This window comes from Papio anubis, chromosome 20, assembly GCF_008728515.1.
Source record: "Papio anubis isolate 15944 chromosome 20, Panubis1.0, whole genome shotgun sequence".
NCBI lineage: Eukaryota > Metazoa > Chordata > Mammalia > Primates > Cercopithecidae > Papio > Papio anubis.
The window spans coordinates 12,275,575-12,302,658 of record NC_044995.1 but is presented as its reverse complement, the minus strand read 5'-3'; the positions used below and the strand labels follow the sequence as shown (position 1 = coordinate 12,302,658).

The window sequence follows — 27,084 nt, the reverse complement described above, 5'->3', positions numbered from 1 at the left end:
AGGCAGGAGATTCGCTTGAATCCTGGGTGGGGCGGAGGTAGCAGTGAGCCGAGATCACGCCATTGCACTTCAGCCTGGGCAACAAGAGCAAAACTCCATCTCAAAACAAAACAAAACAAAACTGCAGCATTTGAACCATGTTAAAATGCAGAGTTGAGTGGTATTAGTCTATTCCCATTGTTGTGCAGCCATCACAACTGTCCATTTCCAGAACTTTCCATCATCCAAAACTGAAACTCTATAGCCCTTAAAAAACTCCTCCCAGCCCCTGGCAGCCACCATTCTACTCTTTGTATGTATGAATCTGATGACTCAAGACACCTCGTATAAGTGGAACCATGCAGTATTTGTCCTTCTGTGCCTGGCTTGTTTCACCGAGCGTCACGTCCTCAAGGTTCACCCAAGCTGCAGCGTGTGTCAGAGTTTCCTTCCTTTTGAAGGCTGAGTAATATTCCCCCGAACAGAGGGACCACACTTTGTTACCCACTCCCCTGTCAATGGACCCTTGGGCTGCTTCCACCTCTTGCTGCTGTGAACATGTGACTGCCCACAGCTTCGTTCCTAGGCATGCAGGAGTGAACGGCCAATACAGAGATATTAGTCACTATCCCCCTAATGAGGGCAGAAATAAAGGAGAAGATAAATGAACGATAAGACAATGTCTCAGACACCCGCAAAGCTGACTAGAAAACTAAGATTTCTGGCCAGGCATGGTGGCTCATGCCTGTAATACTAGCACTTTGGGAGACCAAGGAGGGAGGATCACTTGAGCCCAGGAATTTGAAACCAGCCTGGGCAACATAGCAAGACACTGTCTCTACAAAAAACAAAAAATTAACCAGATGTGGTGGCACATGCCTGTATTCCCAGCTACTCAGGAGGCTGAGGCAGGAGGATCACTTGAGCCTGGGGAGGTCGAGGTTGCAGTAAGCTGTGATGGCGCCACTGCACTCCAGCCTGGGCCACAGAGTGAGACCCTGTCTCAAAAAGGAAAAACAAAAGAAAAGAAAGAAAGAAAAAGAAATTGATTTCTGAGCCTGTAGAGGTTGCACACAATCTGGTTTTTCCCTTCCATAAAGTCCTTATCCAAGGACACGATTTAACATACATAAATCACAGGCACTGGCAGTGGATAAAAACCCTTGGCCTCGAGTCCTTGTCTCCGCCTTTCTATCCCTCCAGCTGGGCCAATTTCTGGTCCATTATTTCAGGGCTCAATTTCAGCCCCTCCCCAGCTCTCACGGCCATGGGGGATTGAGGTAAGCTCAGACTGCTGTCATGGAAACCAGTGTAATAGGGAGAAAAGGCAGAGCACTAAAGAATGCTGTACAATGTTACTAGTATTCATATAAGCCAGATCTTAAATGGTATATATGAAAATGCTATTTGTTGTAAAAAAAAAAATTATGGTTAGAAATAAATGCACATAAAGACACACAAACAACAACTCTGGAAGGACATACAAGAAAATTATTAATTGCGGCCAGGCGCAGCGGCTCACACCTGTAATCCCAGCACTTTGGGAGGTCGAAGAGGGTGGGTCATCTGAGGTCAGGAGTTCGAGACCAGCCTGACCAACCTGGTGAAACCCAGTCTCTGCTAAAAACACAAAATTAGCTGGGCGTGATGGTGCATGTCTGTTATCCCAGCTACTTGGGAGGCTGAGGCAGGAGAATCACTTGGACCCAGGAGGTGGAGGTTGCAGTGAGCTGAGATCACACCATTGCACTCTAGCCTGGGTGATAGAACAAGACTCCATCTCAAAAAAAAACAAAACGAAACAAAGTAACTACAGGATTTTAACTAACTCAAGTTAGAGGTCTACTTTAAACCTTCAGCCAAAAATCCTTTAAAAATTGATGAGAAGTTAGTATTTATAGGAGCTTCTATTAGAAAATTCTTCCATAAGATCTTCACAGAGGCAGGAAACAAATAATAATTGAGAGACAGGATTCTAAGGGGGTGCTATGATCTGAATGTCGGTGCCTCCTCCCACCCAATTCCTCTGTTGCAACCCTAACCCACAAGGTGGAGGTGTTAGGAGGCGGGGGCCCCAAGGAAGTGATCAGGGCATGAGCGCCTTTGCCCCCCTACCATGCGAAGACACAGTGAGAAGAGGCCACCTGTGCGCCTGGAAATGGGCCTTCAGCAGACACTGCCCCTGCTGGTGCCTTAAACTTGAACTTCCAGCCTCCAGAACTATGAGAAATCAATGTCTGTTGCTTATAAGCCACTCAGACTATGGTGTTTTGTTGTAGCAGCCCGAATGGGCTAAAACACAGGGTTTCAATACTAGGGCAATGATGGATAAACAACAATCACGTTCATAACACCCTGAAAATGAACACTTGTAAACAATGTGAGAAGGAACAAGTTTTGCCTCATCGCACGATGAACTATAACATTTCACAAGTCAACGAAAACGAGAAAAGTGCATACAGAGATGAACAGGTGATGCTTCTCAAGAGGAATACAGACAGGAAAACCTTCTGCGCTTTTCCCAGTAATCTGAGAAATTCATGGGAAACACATGAAATCCAATTTTCTCCTAATGGATGGACGAACAGCAGAAAGGATGGAGCAATTAGGCATTGCCATGGAAACCTCATTGAGAAGGGGAAGGGGAGGAGCTGAGAAGAGGGGCAGAGAGCGCCCCTCACCCTCAGGCTCTGCAGCCGGACAGTGAAGGCCCAGCCAGGCTGCAGGGTAGATGCAGATGTATATGTGGGTGGATAATTAAAAGGAGGGACAGGCCAGGCATGGTGGCTCATGCCTGCAATCCCAGCACTTTGGGAGGATGAGGTGGGAGGATTGCTTGAGGCCAGAAGTTTGAGAGTAACCTGGGCAATGTAGCAAGACCCTTCATCAACAAAAAACAATTAGCCAGGAGTGGTGGTGCGCACCTGCGGTCCCAGCTACTCAGAAGGCTGAGGCAAGAGGATTGCTTGAGCCTAGGAGGGTGAGGCTGCACTGAGCCATAATTGCACAAATGCACTCCAGCCTGGGCAACAGAGTGAGACCCTGTCCAAAAAAAGAGAGGGGAGGTGGCTTCTCAATTTGGGAGAACAATCTCTTCTAGCTCATTGGTCATTGCAAGAACTGGATGTCGTTTGTAAAGCATGTGGCCCGTTTCTGGCGTGCATGTGCTGGGATTTCCACAGGGACAGGTAGAGGCACAGCTAGGAGAATCCCGGGGATGTGGGGGAGGCTGGGCAGAGCACGGATTCCTGGGGCTTACCCCAGTTGAATGAAGATCTCTTGGTTAGAAAACTGCACTTCCTCTCACAATATTACAGAAGTCAATGTTAGCCTGCTATATGTATTTGTGTCCTTTTTTTTTTTTTTTTTACTATTTATTATTAGCTGAAATATTCTTTTTATTTTTATTTATTATTATTATTATTTTGAGACAGAGTCTCGCTCTTGTCACCCAGGCTGGAGTGCAGTGGTGCAATCTTGGCTTATTGCAACCTCTGCCTCCTGGGTTCAAGCGAGATTGAACCTCACTTATTGCTGCCTCAGCCTCCCAAGTAGCTGGCATTACAGGTGTGCACCACCACGCCCAGCTAATTTTTGTATTTTAGTAGAGATGGGATTTCACCATGTTGGCCAGGCTGGTCTCGAACTCCTAACTTCAAGTGACCCGCCCCCATCGGCCTCCCAAAGTGCTGGGATTAAAGGTGTGAGCCGCCATACCTGGCCTATTCTTTTTTAAAAACAATTTTTGCTCTCCTGGTAACTGTGGTTCTCCATTCATCCTAGTGTGTTCCCTGAAAGCAGAGATCCTTCCCTCTTTTTCATTCCTTTCATTCACAGAAAATCACTGTCATGGGCTGAATTGTGAACCCTCCAAATTCATATTGAAGTCCTAAATCCCAGTACCTCAGAATGAGACTTAATACTTAATAAACTCCCCTATATATATATATATATCCTATTAGTTCTGTCCCTCTAGAGAACCCTGACTAATACACCCAGCCTTGCAGAATCCCCCTCACCTTCAACAGCAGCATTCTGCCCTGGGGGCTGGATATGCAGGCTGTCCTGTTCCTTTGCAACCATCCCAGCATCACAGAGGCCACGGTGGCTGCATGGACCTATCACTCCTGACCTGTTCCTCCCTCGCCTCATCTTCCCTATCCTGCCTCTTGGGATGGGTCCACTTCCTGAACTCTCCAAATCCAACTTCCACACTCCATCTTCACTGCTGCCACCCTGGACCAGGGCACTGAGATCTCTCCCCTACAAGACCACAGCACCTTCCTCACGGGGCTCCCCACCTCCACACCAGGCCCTGGGTCCTCCACCTTCCCAACAGGAGCCAGAGGGAGAGCTTTAAGTTGTAAAACAGATGATGTTGCCTCTCCTTGCCATTTGGACTTACAACTTTCCAGTGGCCTCCAGTGAACCTACAATGAAATCCAAAATCCCCAGCATAACAATGTGTAGGAGAAGGAATTTGCAAACATCTAGAAAAATCACATGCACATGTTCCCTCTGGCCCAGAGGTGATTGGTCAATACTTATCTAAACTATGAACACACATAACCTTGAATTAAATACTGCAATTAAATTCTCAGAGTTCATCCAGAAGTCAGAGCAAGATTCGGCAACATAGCATCTGTGCAATAAGATTGTTCGGTGTACCAGAGTAGTATTATTATTGCAACAGAAACACAATAGAAACTCATCAGGAAACATGTCAGTGAAATTATCGGAAATCTGCAAATGCAATGTTCTATGGACATAAAGAAGGATGAAAAATGTCTTTGTGTATTGATGATATAAGGTTCTCACCAAGATGTGGCGTTAAGTGATAAAAGCAAAGTAGCAGAAGATGCAATGCTGGGCTTCTTGCTGTGTTTTTAAAAGAGGAGAAGGGAGTGAGGATAAGTGTATATACTGGTGCTGATATATGTTCATAATAGCTCTGCAAGGAAACAGAACTGGAAATCGGATTTGTCGCTAGACTTTTGTGCAGACTTTTCTTCTAAAGAACCTACTACTCAACTCAGCCATTGTGAGGGCAAAAGCAGTCACAGACAATTCGTAATGAATGGGCATGACTGTGTCCCAATAAAACTTTATTTACAAAGATCTGTGGAGCCAGATGTGGCCTGCGGAAAGAATAGTTTTCTGATCCCTGGTCTAGAGAATGAAAACTCAGGATGGGGAGGATAGGTGAGGATTGAGATGGAAAAAGAAAGGTATCATCCCAAAATCAGTGTACAAAAGTGAGTAGCATTTCTATACACCAGTAACGTTCTAGATGGGAGCCAAATCAAGAATACAATCGCATTTACCATGGCCACACCAAAAAAAAAATACCTATGAATATTTCTAACCAAGGAGGTGAAAGACCTCTACAAGAACCACAAAACAGTGCTGAAAGAAATCGATGATAACACAAGTAAATGGAAAAACACTACATGTTCATGGATAGGAAGAATCGCTATTTTTTAAGTGGCCATACTGCTCAAAACAAGTTTACAGATTCAACGCTATTCCCATCAAACTATCAACATCATTTTTCACATAATTAGAAAAAACTATTTTAAAATTCATATAGAACCAAAAAAGAGCCTGAATAGCCGAAACGATCTGAAGCAAAAAGAACGTAGCTGGAGGCATCACATTACCTGACTTTAAACTATACTACAAAATTAGAGTAACCAAAACACCATGGTACTGGTACAAAAAGAGACACATAGACCACAGAACAGAATACAGAGTGCTGACATAAATCCACACACCTACAACCATCTGCTCTTTGACAAAGTCGACAAAAACAAGCAATGAGAAAAGGACTTCCCATTCAGTAGATGGCGCTGGGATAGCCATACGCAGAAAAGTGAAACAAGTCACCTACCTGTCACCATATAAAAAACTAACTCCAGATGGATTCAAGGCTTAAATGTAAGATCTCAAACCGTAAAAGATCCTAAAAGGAGATACCATTCTTGATATTGGCCTTAGCGAAGAATTTACAGCTAAATCCTCAAAAGCAATTGCAACAACAACAGTCAAAAAAAAAAAAAAAAAAAAAACAGAAATTGACAAGTGGACCTAATTAAACTGAAAATAAGAGAAACTATCAAGGGAATAAACAGACAACCTACAGAATGGGAGAAAATATCAAAAACCTGCGCATCTGACAATGGTCTAATACCCAGAATCCATAAGGAATTTAAGCAAATCAACAAGCAAGAACCAAATAATCCCATTAAAAGTAGGTAAAAGACATGAATACACACTTGCCAATAGAGGGCATTCAAGTGGCCAACAAACACAAGAAAAAATACCATCACTAATCGTCAGAGAAATGCAAATCGAAACCACCATGGGATACCATCTCACACAAGTCAGAATAGCTGTTTTTAAAAAGTCAGAAAATAACAGATGCTGGTGAAGTTGTGGAGAAAAGGAGATATTTATACACTGCTGGGAGTATAAATTAGTCCAGTCACTGGAGATTTCTCAAAGAACTAAGAGCTGAACTACCATTTGACCTAGCATCCATTATTGACCTATAGCCATTATAGGATATAAACCCAAAAGAAAAATTATTCTACCAAAAAGACACATGCACCCAAATGTTCATCAGAGCACTATTCGCAATAGCAAAGCGGACTATTCACAACAGCAAAAATGGTTCCTATGAGTGGTGGATTGGATAAAGAACATGTGGGCCCAGTGCATGGCTCACACCTGTAATCCCAGCACTTTGGGAGGCCAAGGCAGGTGGATCACGAGGTCAGGAGTTCGAGACCAGCCTGACCAACATAGTGAAACCCCGTCTCTACTAAAAATACAAAAATTAGACAGGCATGGTGGTGTGCACCTGTAGTCCCAGCTACTCAGGAGGCTGAGGCAGAAGAATCGCTTGAACCTGGGAGGCGGAAGTTGTGATGAGCCAAGATTGCACCACTGCACTCCAGCCTGGGCAACAGAGTGAGATTCCATCTCAAAAAAAAAAAAAAAAGAAAGAAAGAAAGAAAGAAAAGAAAAGAACAGAGCATGTGGTACATATACACCATGGAATACTACACAGCCATGAAAAAGAATGAAATTTTGTCCTTTGCAGCAACATGGATGCAGCTGGAGGCCTTGAGCTGCTGGCCCATCACACAAGCACAACCTGGCCTACCTGGTGCCCATTGATCCAACCTGAATACTCTTGAAAGCTTTTACCCGTTGAGGTGAGGGAGGTAGTCTCAGGATTGGCCATGGAAGCTGCAGCTGAAGCAAGGGAGGGGAAGGGCTTGCAGAATAGTCCCCAAAATATATCATTAAGTAAAAAGTAGGCACCAAAGAGGATATATGAGACGTTCTCATTGGTTAAAACAAGAGGGGAGATTATGGTTTGGATATAGATGACTGGATAAACAAATAGGTAGGTAGATAGATAGATAGATAGATAGATAGATAGATAGATAGATAGACAGACAGATAGATAGATAGATATGGCAGATAGGTAGATAAGACATGAAAGATGAATAGATGGATAGATATATATGTAATAGATAAGATAGATGATTGAGAGATACTTGATAAATAGCTAGACAGATGACAGATAGGTAGATAAGATATATAGATGGATGATTGATGGATGAATAGACATATACACAATAGATACACAATAGATAGATGATATGTATTGATACTAATAGATTAATAATAGAAAGTAAGAAAGAAAAAGATAGGGAGAGAGAAGGAAGGAAGGGAGGAAAAAAAGAATGAAGAGAAGGAGGAAGGAAGACAAGGAGGAAGAAAAGAGAGAAGGAAATGTGTGAAATGACAAATGGGAGAACTAGGAGGATGAGGGATCAAGACTGAGAGAAAGGTTCTTCTCTGCATCACCTTTGGAATTGTTTGAGCTCGTATTACTTTTCAAAAAACAAATAACAAATTAAGATATGAAGTCTACAATCAAGACTGAACAGAAAATCAAGACTGAACAGTAAATACAGTCCTATCAGCATCTACCCTCACACTTTCCACCACAACCAATTTCAGTTGGATTGGAAACGAACACCGGTGTGACCTCTGTGCCCAGGCTTTCCAAAATGTAACAGCAGAGTTAGATCACACAGAGGACATGATGACACAGGTAGCAGCGAGCAGCTTTTGAAGGCTTCTTGATACCACACCTCTGCTAAGTAATTTGCAAATATTATATTGATCAGCCTCAAAAAGGGAGCTGTGTTTACAATAACAGCAGCATTAACTGATCACTAACTATGTGCCAGGCACTCTCGTGACTTACATTTTTCTATAAATCTGTATTTTAGTTTATATATAATTAGATACTTTACATATAATTATATTTTTTAAATTTACATAAAATTATTTGAATCCTCACACAACGCCTGTGTGAGAGGAACTCTTTTTATCTTCAACACACAGATTTGGAAACTGATATTAAAGAAAATGCCCAAGACGCCAGCTGAGAGGTGGAAAAGCCAAGATGCACACTCAAGCTGTGTGATTGCAGTGCCTGGAGGGAGGAACTATGTTTCTTCTCTGTTTTTACACCAGAGGGAACTGGAGCACAGAGAGGGGAAGGAAGCTTCTCCAGGATGCACAGCTTGTAGGGAATCACACTGGGTCTCACTTTAATACGCAGACACTAGTCACCCCACTCCGCTTCCTCCACATTTCTGTTGACCGACAAGGCCTGTTTACCTCCTGCGAAGGTGTCTTGAGTGTCCCCTGGCCCCCAACTTGACTGACCATCCCTCCCCCATCCTCTATCACCCACGTCATGGCCTGAGGGCTGAACACAGGCTCACTGTGTCCCCTCAGCACTCTCCAGTGTTAGAAAAAGGCCCCTGAACCCACAAGGACCCCACCCACCAATCACCTCCTCTCTTTCCCCCTCCGCGTCCTGTCCGTCACCATGTCCTGTTAGTTCCACTTCCAGAACACTCCAAATCCATTTATCTCAATGGCCAAAACTGACACCAGACCCCATCTCTCTCCCTCCAGTGACCCCAGAGCAACCACTTCAGGGCTCTCTCTAATTCCATGCTAGCCACTTTGTTATTTTCTTCATGTTACTTTCCACATGTGAGCAATGGGATAAAAATAACTAGTATTGAGTGTGTGTGTGTGTGTGCATGTGTGTTCAATGAATGAAGATGTAAACCAAAAATAAGATTCTAAGCCCCCAACCATCTGAATGGACCGCTCCCACCCTCCCATCCACAGGGCATTCTAAAGTTAACCTGAAAAAGTCGTTTAGGCTGTGATAGGAAGAGGGAACCAAACATGCCTCATTCTACCCTCCTCCCTTTTGAAATTACTTACAGAACAGGCTTCTTACCTCTGATAAGAAACCTTTGCAATCTATTTTCTGAAAATAGAAAATGGGAACCCAACCAACTCATTGGTGGAGAGGAGGGCCCCCTTGAACTGACTTTTAAAAATATATAGTCATTCCATGTTCTGAGAAACAGCCCCAGGCAATGTCCTGGAATCTGATTGTTAATGGTCTCCAAGTGGCCTGGCTTGTACCCAGCCAGGACCTCTGCACCTGCTGTTCCCTTCCCCAGACACTTCACTTCTCCTCATTCAGTTCTCAGATCCAATATTCTCATCTCATTTCCAGAGCATCCTGTCTAAAAGATCACATTCTTTTATTTCAAATTCTTCACAGAGCAAATTCCTCTCTGAAATCATGTCTTTGTTAATTAATGTATTGTCTCTTTCTTCCCTGAGTTCAGGTGCTTGTCTGTATTTGATCAGGCTCTGCCTTTGTGCCTAACCTTAGGCCTATCTCCCAACCTCGTTCTGCACCCCTGACTGTTTCTGATTTCTTCATCTTCTCACTATACTGTCCAGCAGAAGAGACCAACAGAACATACTTGTCGCATGAAATAATGAAAAGAACAAAAGTGAAATCTGAGAATAGACTTTAAAAAAAAATTGGCAACCAAGAGATTCGAATCATGGAGATTGTCTTCTCCTGAGAAAACATGTGCTGTTTTTGCTGAAATCTTTCTCTTCTCTTGTTCCAGGAGAACTTGTCTGTACAATAGAAAATTAGTGAGAGGTTTTTTGGAGACCCTAAAATAGGGTGCAATAGCCAGACCCCAAGACGGTCCTCTCTGACCCTGGCCAACTGGTGTTCATTCCCTTGTGGTTCCCTCCTATGTTGAAGAGGGCCATGCAACCAGTGAGATATGGCAGACATGGCTGTGTGACTTCTGAGGCTGGATTGTAAGAGATCTTGTGGCTTCTGCCTTGCTTTCTCTTGGGTCACCTCCTTTAAGGGAAGCCGGCTACCATGATGTGAGGATGTTCAAGCAGCCTTGTGGAGTAACCGAGGCCTCCTGCCAACAGCCAGAGCTGATTCGCCAGCCTTGTATGTTGGCCATCCTGGTAGTGGACTCTTTAGCCCTAGATAAGCTTTAAAATGACTGCAGCCCTGGCCCACATCCTAACCACAATGTTATAAGAGACCCTGAGAGAGAACCTCCCAGCTAACTCACTTCCAAATTCCTGATCCACAGAAACTGAGATGATAAATGTCTGTTGTTGTTTTGAGCCACTAAGTTTTGAGGTGGTTTGTCACACAGCAGTGGGTAACTAATACATCAAGCTATGTCAGTAACCACCAACATTGTTCTTCCAAGCCCACACAGTTATCAGAGTCTGAAAAAAACCCTCTCAGTGGCCTATGACATGACCTCATGAGACCCGGCTCCTGCTACTTCTCTCCTTTGCTTTGTACCTTCTCCCACACAGGGTGGCTGTTCATTCCAGCCACTATGACTCTCCAGCACATTTGCTCAGGCTTGTTCCCTCTGCGGATTTGATTTTACTGTGCTCTTAGCTGGGAGTCTTTCCTGCAGTGAGCCTCATTTCCAGTTCTCTCACTCCTTCAGCACTTTCTGTTCAAATGCTTTCTCTCCAGAGACTTTCCTGACCTCCCTTCCTAAAATAGCTGCCTCCCTCCACCTTCTCTACCATCTCACCTTGCCTTGTTCCTCTTCCTAATGCCTGACACAGCACACATTTATTTTTGTTTATTATCTTTCTTCTCTTGTTGGATTGTAAGCTCAGAACGGACTTGGCAATCACCTATTGGGTTTCCTGCTGATGTACAACCAACTGAACAGGGTGGGGCACCCTCAGAAATGATTGGTTGACACTATGGAAAACAGTAATGGAGATTCCTTAAAGAACTAAAAGCAGAACTACCATTCCATCCAGCAATCCCACTACTGGGTATCTACACAAAGGAAAAGAAGTCATTACATGAAAAAGACACTTGCACATACATGTTTACAGCAGTACAATTCACAGTTGCAAAGATATGGAACCAACCCAAGTACCCATTGACCAAAGAGTGGATAAGGAAAATGTGGTATAGACACGCCATGGACCACTACTCAGCCATAAAAAGAAACAAAATGATGTCTTTTGCAGCAACTCGGATGGAGCTGGAGGCCATTATTCTAAGTGAAGTAACTGAAGACTGGAAAACTAAATATCGTATGTTCTCCCTTGTAAGTGGGAGCTAAGCTATGAGGATTGAAAGGCGTAAGAATGATGTAACGGACTTTGGGGACTCAGGGGGAAAGGCTGGGGAGGCAGTGAAGGATAAAAGACTACGTGTTAGGTACAGTGTAGTCAATGTACCACACTGTACAATTTTGATGGGTGCACCAAAATCTCAGCAATCACCAGTAAAGAACTTATCCATGGAGCCAAAATCCACCTGTACTCCAAAAACCATTGAAATGTAAAAACAAAACAAAAAAGAAATAATACTTAACGATTGGTTAAGTGGGGCATAGTGGCTCATGCTTGTGATCCCAACTACTCAGGATGCTGAGGCAGGAGGATCACTTGAGCCCAGGAGTGTGAGGCTGCAGTGAGCCATGATCACAACACTGCACTCCACCCTGGGTGACAGAATGAGACCTTGTCTCAAAAAATTAAAAAAGTATATTGGTAATGTTGCAGATTTAAAATGGCCAAAAATCACTTTATGCTCCAGAAGGGGTGTGTCTGTCTCCCATGTTTCCTGGCTCTGGCCTGGCTGTACAACTTGTTTTGGCAACAGAACGTGGTAGAAACGATAGCATGTGCCTGCCGTGATGAGGCCCATGGCGCCCTGCAGCTTTCCTTTCCACACTCTTGGAATGCTGAGACCTCAGTGCTGTGAGGAAGCCTCGTCTCATTCACTGGCCCAGGAAGAGGGGAGTCCACACGCAGGGGAACCCAGACCCTGGTGGAGAGCCCACACAATTGCTGAATATATAAGGGACGGCGTCTCATGTTCCTCCCACCGCACCCCATCCTCCAGCTGAACGAGGCCACACACGCGGGCCCAGGCAAAGACAGCATGGAACCACCAGCCGACCCACGTAGAAAGGAAGCACACTGATTTTCTGTATGCTCTCAACACTCCCGACACCAACTATGTGGGAGATTCGCTCACACCAACCAATTCTCCACTTGTCAGCAGACACGGACTGGGGATCCCACAAGTTAGCTCAATTATGACACTAACTACCCAAAATTAGTGCAGACTCCAATGATTACGGCCTCAATTCCACAAGACTGTCCCCACCCAACTTCAAACACCCTTCATAACTCCCCGGTTGTGACCTGTGCTTCTGACAAACCAGCTATAAATTGGGAGTTCCAATGAGAACACAAGGACACAGGGAGTGGAACAACACACACTGGGGCCTATCGGGGGGTGGGGCCAGGGGAGAGAGAGCATTGGGACGAATATCTAATGCATGTGGGGCTTAAAACCTAGATGATGGGTTGATGGGTGCAGCAAACCTCCATGGCACATGTATACCGATGTAACAAACCTGTACGTTCTGCACATGTGTCCCAGAACTTAAAGCAAAATAAAAAATAAAAAATTACATCTGTCTCCACCAAAAAAAACCTGGGGGTTCCCACGGCCCCCTCCTCAGGTTTGATAATTTGTGAGAACGGCTCACAGAACTCAGGGAAACACTTTCCTTACTATTAATGGTCCATAATAATGGCTGCAACTCAGGAACAGCCCGATGGAAGAAGCTGAAGGAAAGGTGTGCAGAGAGGGTGTAGCGTTTCCCTGCTTTATCAGGTGTGCCACCCGTGTTCACCTACTGAAAACTCCCCAAATCATTTTTAGGCTGTTATGGAGATTCCATTATGTAGGTGTGGTTGATTAAATCATTGCCCACTAGTGATCAATTCAACCTCCAGCCCTTTTGCCCTCCCTGGAGGTCAGGAGGTGGGGCTACAAATTCAAATCCTCCAATCAGATGGTTGGTTCCCCCGGCAACCAGTCCCCATCCTTTGGGGCTTTTCAAAAGCTACCTCATTAACATAAACTGAGATATAAGTGAAATAGGATTTGTTATGAATAACAGAAAGGCACTCTTGTCACCTCTATCACTCCCAGGAAATTACAAGGGTTTTTGGAGAAACGTGGGATGAAGACATTTCTTATTATACCTTGATAGCACCCCATGGAAGGTGAGAAACAATGAGTTGTTTTACATGCCACTGCATTCTGGGGGCTGCTTGTTACACAGCGGTAGATAACTGATACATTCCACGAGTAAGTAGCTGCCTGACAGACTTTCCTTCATCTACCCTCGGCCCCTCCAATCCATCTGCACACTGAAGCCAGGACAACGTTGGAAAATACACATGCTGGTGTCACTGCCCAGCTCACTGGAAACAATGCAAAGGTACCTATCACTTTGGAGATAAAAAGCAAGAGCCATAGATGATGAACCCTTACCTATTCCAGCCTCTCCTGCTGTGCTGAGTCATATCATCCTCCCCTCTGCCTTCCAGACTCTCTGGGATGTGGCCAGTTCCCTAAGAGCTTCGTATGCCCTGCCACTGTAGGGTACTTGAACATGCTATTTGATACGGTTTGGCTCTGTGTCCCTACCCAAATTATAATCCCCGTGTGTCAAGGGCAAAACCAGGTGGTGAGAATCAGAACGTGAGGGTGGTTCCCCCATGCTGTTCTCGTGATAGTGAGTGAGTTTCATGAGATCTGGTGGTTTTATAAGTGCCTGGCATTTCCCCTGCTTGCACTCACTCCATCCTGCTGCACTGTGAAGAGGTGCCTGCTTCTTCTTTGCCTTCCACCGTGATTGTAAGTTTCCTGAGTCCTCCCCAGCACTGTGGAGCTGTGAGTCAATTAAACCTCTTTCCTTTATAAATTACCCAATCTCAGGCAGTTCTTTATAGCAGTGTGAGAACAGACTAATACAGAATTCCTCCCCCTGGAATGCTGCCTCCCCACTCCCACTGCTAGGCAATGCCAACACAACCTTAAGACACCAACTTCAGGCCGGGCACGGTGGCTCAAGCCTGTAATCCCAGCACTTTGGGAGGCCGAGACGGGCGGATCACGAGGTCAGGAGATCGAGACCATCCTGGCTAACACGGTGAAACCCCATCTCTACTAAAAAATACAAAAAACTAGCCGGGCGAGGTGGCAGGCGCCTGTAGTCCCAGCTACTCGGGAGGCTGAGGCAGGAGAATGGCGTGAACCCGGGAGGCGGAGCTTGCAGTGAGCTGAGATCCGGCCACTGCACTCCAGCCTGGGCGACAGAGCGAGACTCCGTCTCAAAAAAAAAAAAAAAAGGACACCAACTTCAGTATCACCTCCACAGGAAAGCCCTTCTGTAATGCTGACATCTTATGTAACAATAGTCCACACACAAATGTATTTTTAATTTCACACACACACATGCACACATGTACACACATAGTGAGACTCCAAAACAAAGGAAACTCTCTTCATTCTAATACATCCATGAGTGGAACTTCTCCGGTGAGCATTTATCGAGCAACAACCAGCTTCAGGACGCCATGAAGAGTCCTTACGTCCCTGTTATTTATTCTGAAAATAATGTTACGAAGTGATCAGTTCTCAAACGGTAGAGGAAAAACTTGTTAAAAACAGAATGTAGTCGTGGATTTGTCAAACAGATGGTTACTGTTAAATATTTTTTGGACAGAGTTGCCTCCAACATGTCTGTGCTGTGCTGTATCCAAGAAATCCTTCCCTTCCTCAATTACAGGGATGCGTGTCCTGCTTGGAATCCAATCTGGCCTTTGGCTCAACAGAAACTCCACAGACAGCAGGAGAGCTGAGGCTCCACTGTGGCCATGCAGCCTTGTGTGAAAATTCTAATGGTTTCTCCTCCCTTAGAAATGTTTCCACCATCTGTTTCCCCATAGCCAGGGGCCAGGATGGGTGAGGTGCTCAGATCAGGGCCAAAATCTAAGGAGGCAGGGTGCAAACATCAAGTAATCGAGGTAATTCATATTTTAATGTAATGTTTCTTTAACATTTCTGAATTAATGCAAAAAAAAAAAAAAAAGACGATGCACAAAATACCAACATTTTAACTAAAGATGGGATCTGACGCAGCAGGTATTAGGAAAAGGGAGGGAAGTGAGTCCCATAAAATATTGCCTTAAAATACTATTTATAGGCCAGGTGCAGTGGCTCACACCTGTAATCGCAACACTTCAGGAGACTGAGGTGGGCGGATCACCTGAGGTCAGGAGTTCAAGACCAGCCTGGCCAACATGGTGAAACCCCGTCTTTATTAAAAGTACAAAAATTAGCCAGGCATGATGGCGGGCACCTGTAATCCCAGCTACTCGGGAGGCTGAGGCAGGAGAATTGCTTGAACCCGGAAAACAGAGGTTGCAGTGAGCCACGATTGAGACACCGCACTCCAGCCTCGGTGACAGAGAGATACTCCGTCTCAAAAAGAATATATATACACACACACACACACACTATTTATCTTGAATATTGCAGTTTTCCACTGCCCTTTAAATTTTGCACCTGAGGCCAATGCCTCACTTGCCTGACCCTGGCCACACCCACATCATGTGAATTGCTCTTGAATCTCCTCTCCCTCTCCACGGCCACCACCCTAGTGTTTTCTATTGTATCTGGCTTGAATAACCACAGCCACCTCCTAACCATCCCCTCCATGTCCCAGTCTTGTCCAACTCATGAAATGTCACTACCACTTAAGGAGCCACTCAAGACAAAATTGAGGATTCATTTTTGCTTCACTCCTTTCCTCTCCTTTCACCCACCTGCAAGTCTTATTAATTCCACCTTCGTCTCCTACTGTCTAGAAATCGCTAGACACCACCCACTCTTCCCTGTCCCACGCCGTCACCTGCGGCTCAGATTACTGCAACTGACTGCATGGATTTTCACAGCTCCTTTCCGTCCTCTGCCCAGACTGTCCTGGAATATGGACAGATTGCACTGTGGGAATGCCATATCAGATGGTTCAGTGCTAAAGATAACTGTGTCTCACCATAATAATGTTACCCCCTTGCCAAGTCTTTCTATTTCATTCAAAGAGACGTTCCCCGTAGGTGCTGGTGTGCCTTCAACATTTCCGTCACACTTGCTAATTACTTTTTACACAAAGGAGAGCTTTGCCCAGATCATTGGCAGGCAATGGCATCTAACCAGGGTTTCTCAGTCTCAGCACTGTGGACATTTTGGGCGGAATAATTGTTCGGTGGGTAGGCAGGAGGGCCGTCTTCTGCACTGTAAGCTGATGAACAGCACCCCTGGTCTCTACCCCCTGGATGGCAAGAGCGAGGCCCTCTTCCCCTCGTGTGACAACCAAAGATGTCTCCAGACACTTCCAGGTGTCCCCCTGTAGACAAAGCCCCCCTGTTTGAGAACCACTGGTTTAGGCACACTTGTGCATGTTGTTGTTGTTGTTGTTGTTGTTTTATCATTGTTCTTTCTTTCACACTGTCTTCCACTTACGGGAGGTGACGCTGGCTTTCCATGGATATTCATGATATCAAAACTTTAAAATGATTCTCACTCGGGTGTTTAAAGTTAATGTTATAGGCCGGGCGCAGTGGCTCATGCCTGTAATCCCAACACTTTGGGAGGCCGAGGCAGATGGATCATTTGAGGTCAGGAGTTCGAGACCAGCCTGGACAACACGGTGAAACCCCGTCTCTACCAAAAATACAAAAATTAGGTGGACCTGGTGGCACACACTTGTAGTCCCAACTACTCAGGAGACTGAGGCAGGAGAATCACCTGAACCCGGGAGGTGGAGGTTGCAGTGAGCTGAGATCACACCACTGCACTCCAACCTGGGTGATAGACCGAGACTTTGTCTCAAATAAATAAATAAATAAAAATAAAAGTTTATGTTATAGAACAATGGTAAATAGCACCTCATGGCCTAGTTCTTAACACAGACAGGGCAAAATTCCTGAAAAGTGAACAGACAGGTAACATCTATCCCACTGATCACTTCTCCCATTAAATGTCAAGTAAACTTTCTAATGCAAATCTGACCATGTCACTCTGCTATTCTAAACCCTGCTGCCCTCTGGAAAAAGTTGTTTTTTAAGCATACTTAATTCTTATTCTGAAGCACATTTAAAAGAAAGAGAATTGAAAATGAAAATTTTTGCTTAATTCTCAGTATACTCAGAGCTGCAATAATCTATTAGTTTCTTGGGAAGAGCATAAAATATTCATAAAGCCTATAATTATGTATTTGGCCCCTTTATCTAAGAGCTTCCTTCCATGGTAAGCAAAGTTCACAGGCATTTTCCCACCTATAATCATTTTATTGTAAGCACCCATCTTTGAATTATGAGTGATAAATATGACATCTCAGAAATCATCGGTAATATATTCTAGGTCAACCACCTAAAGGAGCCTTCACCTGGAAATTCCCAAACTAACAGTCCTTTATGATGTATACAGCCTATCTGTAATTTCCCATTCAAGCTTGTGCTTAGAATGGGCCAAATATCTGCACCACTTGCAGCTAGATGTGGCCATGCAACCAAGGTCTGGCCAACAGGATGAAAGCACACGTATAGAGTGTGGACTAAGAGAAGCCTTAAAGGGAATATTGGGGACAGAATCTTTCTTTGCCTCACCTCTCTTCCTCTTAGCTAGAAGGCAGATATGCTGCCTGAATTCAGCCAGCTCTCTAGACAGTGAGGTAGAAGTCACCTGGTGAGTAATTCAGAGTAACAAGACAGCAGGAGCCTGGGTCCTGTGTTCATTAATTCCAGCTGCCATAACAAAATCACACAGACTGGGTGACTTAAACAACAAAAATGCATTTTCTTACAGTTCTGGAGGCTGTAAGTCCAAAATCATGGTGCTGGCAAATTCTGTTCCTGGTGAGGACTCTCTTCCTGGTTTGCAGATGGCCACCTTCTTGCTGTGTCCTCACATAGCAGAGGTGGTGGGGTAGGGGAAGAGATCTGATCTGGTGTCCCTTTTCTTATGAAGATCCCAGTTATATTGAATTAAAAGTCCACCCTTATGACCTTATATAATCTTAATTACCTCTCTAAAAGCACTCTCTCCAAATACAGTCACATTGGGGGTTAGAACTTCAATGTGAGTTTTGGTCAAGGAGCACCATTGAGGTCATAGCAGCCTCTAACAGCATAGAACCCTGAATGAGACTCAAGATTTCTGCTACACAAGAGCAAGGGACGATTAAATCCCATTCAGTAATTAGGATCACCTCTCACTGACTCACATCCACACACACTCTAAGACACACAACTCCTAGCCACATGCTGAGCATGGTAACCCCATTTCCTACTTTAACCTTTGGGGGAGCCTGGGAGGTGAGGATCATTCTTACCTACTGCCCAAAGTGGAGAAACGGAGGCCCCGAAAGAACAACTCTCTTGGCAGGGTCGGAGAGTGAGTCGGTGCTGCCAAATGCCTCGCGTGTGCATTTCTGACAAGATACAGAGTAATCTGAGGATGGAGGAGGTGTGGAGGTGAATGGCAACCTAGGCAAAGAACTGGGAAGAGATCGACGGAAATCTGTTCTTAAAAACCCCATGCGTATGTTTATTGCAGCATTATTCACCACAGCAAAGACATGGAATCCATCTAAATGCCCACCAGTGGTAGATTGGATAAAGAAAATGTGGTATCTATATAACATGGAATACGACACAGCCACAAAAAAAGAAGGAAAACATGTCCTTTGCTGTAATATGAAAGGAGCTAGAGGCCATTATCCTTAGCCAGTTAATGTAGGAACAGAAAATCAAATACTGCATGTTCTCACTTACAAGGGGGAGCTAAACAACAAGAACCCATAGATCCCAGGAAGGGCCTACCTGAGGGTGAAGGGTGGGAGGAGGGAGAGGATCAGAAAAGATACCTATCGGGTACTAGGCTTACTACCCCGGGTGACGAAGTTATCTGTACCCCAACCCCTGAAACACACAGTTTACCTGTGTAACAAACCTCCGCATGTATCCCTGAACCTAAAATAAATTTAAAAAAAAAAAGAAAGAAAGAAAAAAAAAGACCCCCAAGCCATTCTTGCTGCTGGAGTCTTCTGGACTTTGGGTTTTCGTTGTTGTTGTTGTTGTTGTCGTATTTTGTTAAAACATTCCTGTTCTTCCGAAAGGATACTTGGAGGCTTTATCGGGATTCCTAGGGTCCTCTATCCACAAAAAGTCAGCTGAACCACGTCTCTAATTTGGGGAAATGTGAGTGTGTGTCGTAAGACCCTCATGGCGGGCGGAATAATTTGTTATAGGGCAAGTTGGAGAGTGACCAAGGATGCCTCAAATAACGTCTCTCTTTTCATTACGTGGGAGCGCCTTTCCGAATTACACAGCCAGGGTGAATTATACGTTGACTCGTCATCTGTGACAAATTTCATGCAGCTCATGGCTATCAACAGCAGCGCCCTTCCCAACAGCTTGCAGCAGCTGCCACTGGTCAAAGCGATCAGCTCGATCCCCGTCGCCTTCCATGAAGGACCACGGGCTGGTCAGAAGCAGTCTGACAGGTCACAGAGCCAGCCCAGCTGTTGGGGGGATTAGCTGTAAGGAAAGCCGATCCTATGACAAACGCTCTAGGTATGTCCGCCCCTGGGAAACGTGACCTTCGAGGTTTGCATTATAGAACTTCGTTCGCTTCAAAAGATGGAGAACACTTTTGTTTTCTGAGTGTCCGGAGAATCATGATGCAGACAACTTTGGAGGTACCCAAAGAAACGGAACACAGAACCCCAATTACATGTAGGCCGCACACATGATAAACAACTGCAGGTTTGGGAATTGCTGGGCGAAGCTTCCTTTCGGCAGTTTGCTCGGAATATATTGCTGATGATTTCTGAGGTGCTCCATCCATCATTCACAATTGCATTGCAGTAAAATGCTTGCGGAGTGGACAATATCTGTGAACTCTGCTCCCCAAGGAGGAAAGCTGATAACTGCTGGAGCCAAAGATATCATCACAGGCTTTATCAATATCTCATTTTCTCCCCATGAAACCGATAAGCATTCGAAGCCCTGAGCGTGGTGAGAATTAAGCAAGATTGGCCTCTTTCTGATTCTTTCCACAGGGTAGTGGGGATTTGAAATGGGAGAATGATGTGGTCCTATCTGTTGTGTGGAAAGATTACCTTGGCTTCGCTTGTGAGAAGCGGTGGATGAGGGGCAGTGTTGTGGAAAAAGTTTGAGAAGAATATACAGAGGTCGGCAAAATAGCATAACAAACTCCTTCTGCTCATTGTCTTCGGTTATCAGCTCATGGCCTAACCTGTTGTGTCTATACCCCCATCACACCACTGGCATTGTTTGTAAAGCAAATCCCAGACATGACACCATGTCCTCCATAAACATTTCCGTATCTGTGTTTCTTAAAGACTTGCAGAAAGCTGACTTCTGAACCAAAGCAGAGCTTGCCCTTGGAAGGCCACTACCTGATACTGTCTATTGCTGGAAAAAGAGCAGCTTGCATAAGCATTTTTATGCACGAAACTGAAGCTATAGAATACACCAGGGAAATTCTGCTCATTGCTTGGGAATTATGCATTAGATATGCTATGATCTGGTTCTACAGGCATTTATTGATTATTGACTCTTTGCCAGGAACTGTTTGGGGCATGAGTGAGGACAAGGTCCTGGCCCCTGAGATACTCACCGTCTAATGGAAGACACAGACCAACAAACAAACAATACAACCAATGTCATGTGTGGTTTGTAATGGCAAAATGTATCCCATGCTGAATACTCCAGACTGGTGGAAAAATAATAATAAAACAAGAAGCAAGAACAGCAGCAGAATAGCTGGGGTTCACTGAGAACTTACTGTTCTCAGCACCCAAGACACAAAAACGACACATTAGAGAAGATGGTCGTTGTTTGGAAATTAGAGAAAAGCTGCTGGAAGAGAGGATTAGAGATATCGTTGGAAGGACCACAACCAGCTTGCACATGTTTTTATGGTTTAGAAATGGCAACTCCAGGCCGGGCGCGGTGGCTCAAGCCTGTAATCCCAGCACTTTGGGAGGCCGGTAGGCGGATCACAGATCAGGAGATCGAGACCATCACTGGCTGCTTGCAGTGAGAGCCCCCTCTCTACTAAAAAATGCAAAAGAGCTGCTTGGAAGGCCGAGGAGTGGTGGCTGTAGTCCAGCTACTGGGAGGCGAGGCAGGGGCATGAACCAGGGAGGCGGAGGCTTGCAGTGAAGCTGCAGGATCAGTACCTCAGCCTAGGCAGCAGAGTGATGGGAGACTCCAGAATACAAAACAAAAAGGCAGACTCAGGTGTGTAGTATTTTTTTTTTGCAGTGTCGCTCATCACTTGGGCTGGGTGCAGTGTTTCTGATCGACTCCACTGCCAACCTCTGCTTCAAGTTTGGCTTGATTCTTTTGCCTCAGCCTCCTAATTAACTAAGGACTGAGCTTTGTCTTCCACCCATTTTTTGTATTTTTAGTGAGATGGGATTTCACCATGTTAGTCCAGGCTGGTCTCAAACTCCTGACCTCGGTGATCTGTCCACCTGAAGCCTCCCAAAATGCCTGGATTACAAGCGTGAGCCACCAGCATGTAAGTCTGACTGGTGGTTCTGGATCAAAAGGCTGGCTTTCCCGCTTCACCAGAATTGGGATGGCAGCACAAAAATGCCTTGGGAACCAGCTGGGCCATTTCATGCAGCAGTAAGTTCTCTGGATCAGTCTCCTCGTGTGACTGATCCTGATTTTAAGAATCTTGCTTCTATTTCCTGATCAGAAAAGTCTCTCCCTCCTGCCTCCTCTTTTCTACCCCTGTTTACACACCACTCCTAGTCCAAAGCACTATTGCCACCTGCCTGGACGGTTGTAGTGGTCACTCACCTGGTTTCTTTTCTTCTACTATTGCTTTACCATCATCAGCTCTCCACTTAGAAATCAGAGGATCCATGGGGCACAGTGGCTCGTACCTGTAATCCCAGCACTTTGGGAGGCCAAGCAGGGTTAGCACTGCCACCATCGTGTTCACGCACAGCAAGAAGGCTCAGCTGATGGTGACTGCATGTGACATGGATCCCAGCAAGCCGTCTGTCTTCCTACCTGCCCTGGGTCGTAAGATGGGAGTTCCTGACTGCATTAATGAGGGAAAAGCAAGACTGGGGTACTGAGTCCACAGGAAGACCCGCCCCACTGTCCCTTTCAGGCCGGTTAACCTGGGAGACGAAGGAGCTTTAAGCTAAGCCAGTGGGAAGCTACCAGGACCAATGAAAATAACAGATATGAGTAGGATCTATGAGTCACTGGGAGAACAACATCCTGGAGTCCAAAATCCTTTTGGCATTTGCGGCTGGAAAGGCAAAAGCTAAGAAAGACTTACGCAAACTGGAGTTAAATTATACTGAGTTTTCTGTTTTGTGGCCAAAAAATTCTCCTTCAAAATCCCAACCCAAAGCTGCATAAGGTAGGCATAAAGCGTGCCCTCTTGAGGCCTGTGCCAGCAATTCCTCTCTAAAAAAAAAAGATCTGACCAGGTCACGAGGTGAAACCACCCATAATCTCAGCGCTGGGAGGCAGAGGCAGGTGGATCACCTGAGGTCAGGAGTTGAGATCAGCCCGACCAGCATGGGGGCAAAGAACCCGTCTCTACCTAACAATACAAAATCAGTGGGAGGCATGAAATTGGTGTGCACCTGTAATCCCAGCTACTAGAAAGGCTGGGGGCAGGAGGAATCCATGAACCCAGGAGGTAGGGTTGCAGTGAAGGCGGGAGGTTGCATGGCCTCCAGCCTGGAGCAGCAAGCGAGACTCCATCTCAAAACAAACAAAATTGCAATCTGGAGTGCTTAGAGCTATCCTAGGAAACACACAGAAATGTGAAATTTACATTGTAAGAGGCAAAGAGCAGTTATGGGGGGAAGAAGAAAGCGAAACATGGTCTGAAAGGGGATAAGCAGCCTCTCGACCACCCTGGCCTCGTGGGTTCTGGCCCCCTGGAGAATCACAGTGTTTGTGATATCAAGTGACTCTATGGAGCTGTGGGTCCACAGCCACAATGCACTCAGCTTCATAGCCCACGGAGGGTATGTGGCAGAAGAGATTTGCAGGTGACTCCTTGCTCTTGGTAGACCTACAGATTTTTATTTTTTGCTTTGGAGGGTTTCCATTTACCTGCCACAAGGGATATATATGTGGCTCTAGGCCACCTTCACTCCTGACACCAAGTGCAAGTTTGAGGGACCTCAGGCCACCCCCAATTTACTAAGCAGAAGAACTTGTGGAACTCAGAAAAGCTGTTATGGTTATGGTCTACTGCACTGGAAGGATACAGATCAAAACCAGCTAATAGGGCCGGGTGCCGTGGCTCACGCCTGTAATCCCAGCACTTTGGAAGGCTAAGTCGGGTGGATCACTGAGGTCAGGAGTTCGAGACCAGCCTGGCCAACATGGTGAAACCCTGTCTCTACTAAAAATACAAAAAATTAGCCGAGCGTGATGGCACACGCTTGTAATCCCATCTACCCAGGAGGCTGAGGCAGGAGAATTGCTTGAACCCGGGAGGCGGAGGTTGTGGTGAGCCAAGATTGTACCACTGCACTCCAGCCTGGGCAACCAAAGCGAAACTCCGTCTCAAAAAAAAAAAAAAAAAAAAAAAAAAGATCAGCTCAGAAGAATCCTAATGTCAAAGAGACACATTCAGGGACAGCGTATTCTGGTCCCCTACACAGGAAATGCACAGATCTTGAACACATCGGCAGGAGCAGGCTTCTCTTGTCTCCTGGTAGCATCATTACACCCAACTGACTTCACGCTCATTCACCAAAAATTATTTATTTCATCAATTCATCAATTTTTGCTTGTCAAAAATTAGATATGACCTTGGCATGCATCCATGGGTGCTGATTAATAATAATAATACAGTTTAATAAAATAATGGAAGGCCAGGCACAATGGCTCATGCCTGTAATCCTAGCACTTTGGGAGGCCAGGGTAGGCAGATCACCTGAGGTCAGGAGTCCAAGACCAGCCTAAGCAACTTGGTGAAACCCTGTCTCTACTAAAAATACAAACATTAGACAGGTGTGGTGGTACATGACTGTAATCCCAGCTACTTGGGAGGCTGAGGCAAAAAAAATCACTTCAATCTGGGAGGTGGAGGTTGCAATGGGCACAGATCGTGCCATTGCACCCCAGCCTGGGCAACAAGAACAAAACTCAGTCTCAAATAATAATAACAATAATAAATAAATAAAAGATGGAATACTACACAGCTACGGAAAGCAACAAAGGAGTGCTTAAGTTCCAAAATGCCATGATCTCTAAAATACATTTTTGTAAAAAAACAAGATACAAAACGTGAATTTAATGTGCCAAATTGTATACCAAAGGGGGGAAATGTATAAGCACACCTCCTGTGTGTCCAAAGACACCTCTGTTTTGTTGCTTGTATCATTGGTTGCCTCCAGGGAAGGAAACCAGGTGACCACAAAACTGAGAAGAGAGTCTTCACGAAATCTCTTTCTGAACCTTTTAAATATATCACCTATTCAGAAAATGAATGGAACTGAATTTACAATAAAAATAGCACTAAAACATAAAATAAAGCAGAAGGATCTGTTGTCCAGACGGACAGAGACAGGGAGAGGGAGTGAGGCCTGTGTCAGGCTGTAGATGCAATTGTTGCAATTGAGTTTTCTGGCGCCAGGCTCATGGGCGGAAGCCCCAGCTCCACAAGTTACTAGCTGTGTGCTCTGGGGAAAGTTACTTAACCTCTCTGGGCCTGGGCCACCTCTGTAAATTAAGGATCATAAAATTACCCTCTTCATGTGGTTGTTAGGCAAATTAATGAATATGGTGAAATGCTTGAATACAGGGTCTGGCCCAGAGTAGATTGTGCAATACCTGGTAATCATTTCTACGGCTACTTTTCTCCATCCCATGCTGCTAATGACATCTGTATGATTAGCAGTGCTCTGCGCTGAGCCCTGAGGATGCTGGGGAGGTAGTGATGCCCAAGGAGAAACTCTCCATCCCACAGCATAGGAATGGCCATACATCCTAGTAGGGTGAGGACTCCAGGCCAGGCCACCGCAGAGGAAGGTGCCAGCCCCAATTAGGAAGATGTCTACATGATGTGTTGCCTGAGAAGAGTACACCAGCCTGTCTATGCCAAAGCCTGGTTCTACTCCATTCTGGATACTGGACTTCAGATAAGAAGTCATTGAACTACCCTGTGCCTCGGTTTCCCCATATGGAACAACGGCATATTGAGAGGGACGACCTTGGAGAGCTGTTGTAAAGATCAAGTGAGATGGTCCTGTGAAACTCTCGCACTGGCAGCTATTATTATTACTGCTGCTGTTGTTAAGGAGTGGGGCTTTGAGGAGTGGGTAAGGATAAGGTGGGTACAGATAAGCATGGGTGGTACACCCGAGAAGCAAAGTTTAGTGTTTGGGGAAAGCAGAAAAGGGCTCAGCGAGTTGGTGTAGTCATTTTCTAGAGCTGCCATCACAAAGCGCCACACACCAGGTGGCTTCAACAACAGAAATCAAATTTCTCATGGCCCTGGCGGCTGGAAGTCTGAGATCCACGCGTCAGCCGGACTGGCTTCTCCTGAGACCTCTCTCTTTGGCTTGCAGATGCCATCTTCGCCCTGGGTGCTCACGTGGTCGTCCCTCTGTGCGTGTCTGTATGCCAGTCTCTTCCTGTAAAGACATCAATCGTATTGCATGAGGCCTACCAGCCTATCAACCTCATTTTACCTGAATTACCTCTTCAAAGACCCTATTTCAAAATACAGTCATATTTCGAGGGACTGGGAGGTGAGGACTTCAATATATGCCTCTTGGGGGATACAGCTTCACCTGTAACAGTCCCAAGCCCAGGGGGTGGGCCGGGCAGTGGCAAGAGGAGGCTGGAGGGTTTGGTAAAGGCTAGATCTGGGGGTCTATTTTAGACCACAGTCAGCGGCCTGGCTTCCACCCTGAGTGTGGTAGGAACCCCCATGGGTCACAGGAGGGCAGGGTCACACTCTGTGTCCAGGCAAGATGGCTCTGGCTGCCTGTGGACCCAACTGGATGCCAGAGGAGGCTGTGTGGAAATCCAGGCAAAGGCTGGAAACACGGCTGGGTCAGTGGGGTAGACAGGTCTGGACAGAGGAGAGAGAGTCTGCACCCATGCCACAGGCCATGTGGAGATCCCGGCAAAGGCTGGAGATGGGTGGGTCAGTGGGGTAGACAGGTCTGGACAGAGGAGAGAGAGTCTGCACCCATGCCACAGGCCATGTGGAGATCCCGGCAAAGGCTGGGTGGGTCAGTGGGGTAGACAGGTCTGGACAGAGGAGAGAGAGTTTGCACTCATGCCACAGGCCATGTGGAGATCCAGGCAAAGGCTGGAAACACGGCTGGGTCAGTGGGGTAGACAGGTCTGGGCGGAGGAGAAAAAGTTTGCATCCATGCCATCAACGCATGAGCATCTTGGCTTCCACGTCCTCCGCCAGCAACAAGCTCCTGAAAGAGCTCGCAAGCCTGCCTCTCCCCTCCAATCCCTTTCTTCCTCCATGGAGAAGGGACTGAGTCTGACGCCGTTTCTTTCTCAAGCTCTGCCCGTGATTTCTTTCCTGTTGTAGATTTTAGACTAACTCTGTGGCGCCCTCTACTGACCAGGTGCGTCTCACCCAGAACGCTGTCCAGCCCGGTGAGGTCCAGTCCCGCGGTCTCAGGCCATTGTGGCTACAGACGCTTGAAGAGGGGCTAGGGGGATTGAGGGGGGCTCCAAGGAAAAGCACACGCC

At 45.8% G+C, this 27,084-nt stretch overlaps 1 protein-coding gene across 3 annotated transcripts in view; it reads right to left on the bottom strand.

Annotated features, from left to right (window-relative positions):
* The window catches only part of ZNF586 (zinc finger protein 586), a 102,700-nt gene that overhangs the window by 49,247 nt on the left and 26,369 nt on the right, over positions 1-27,084 (bottom strand). The window lies entirely within an intron of this gene.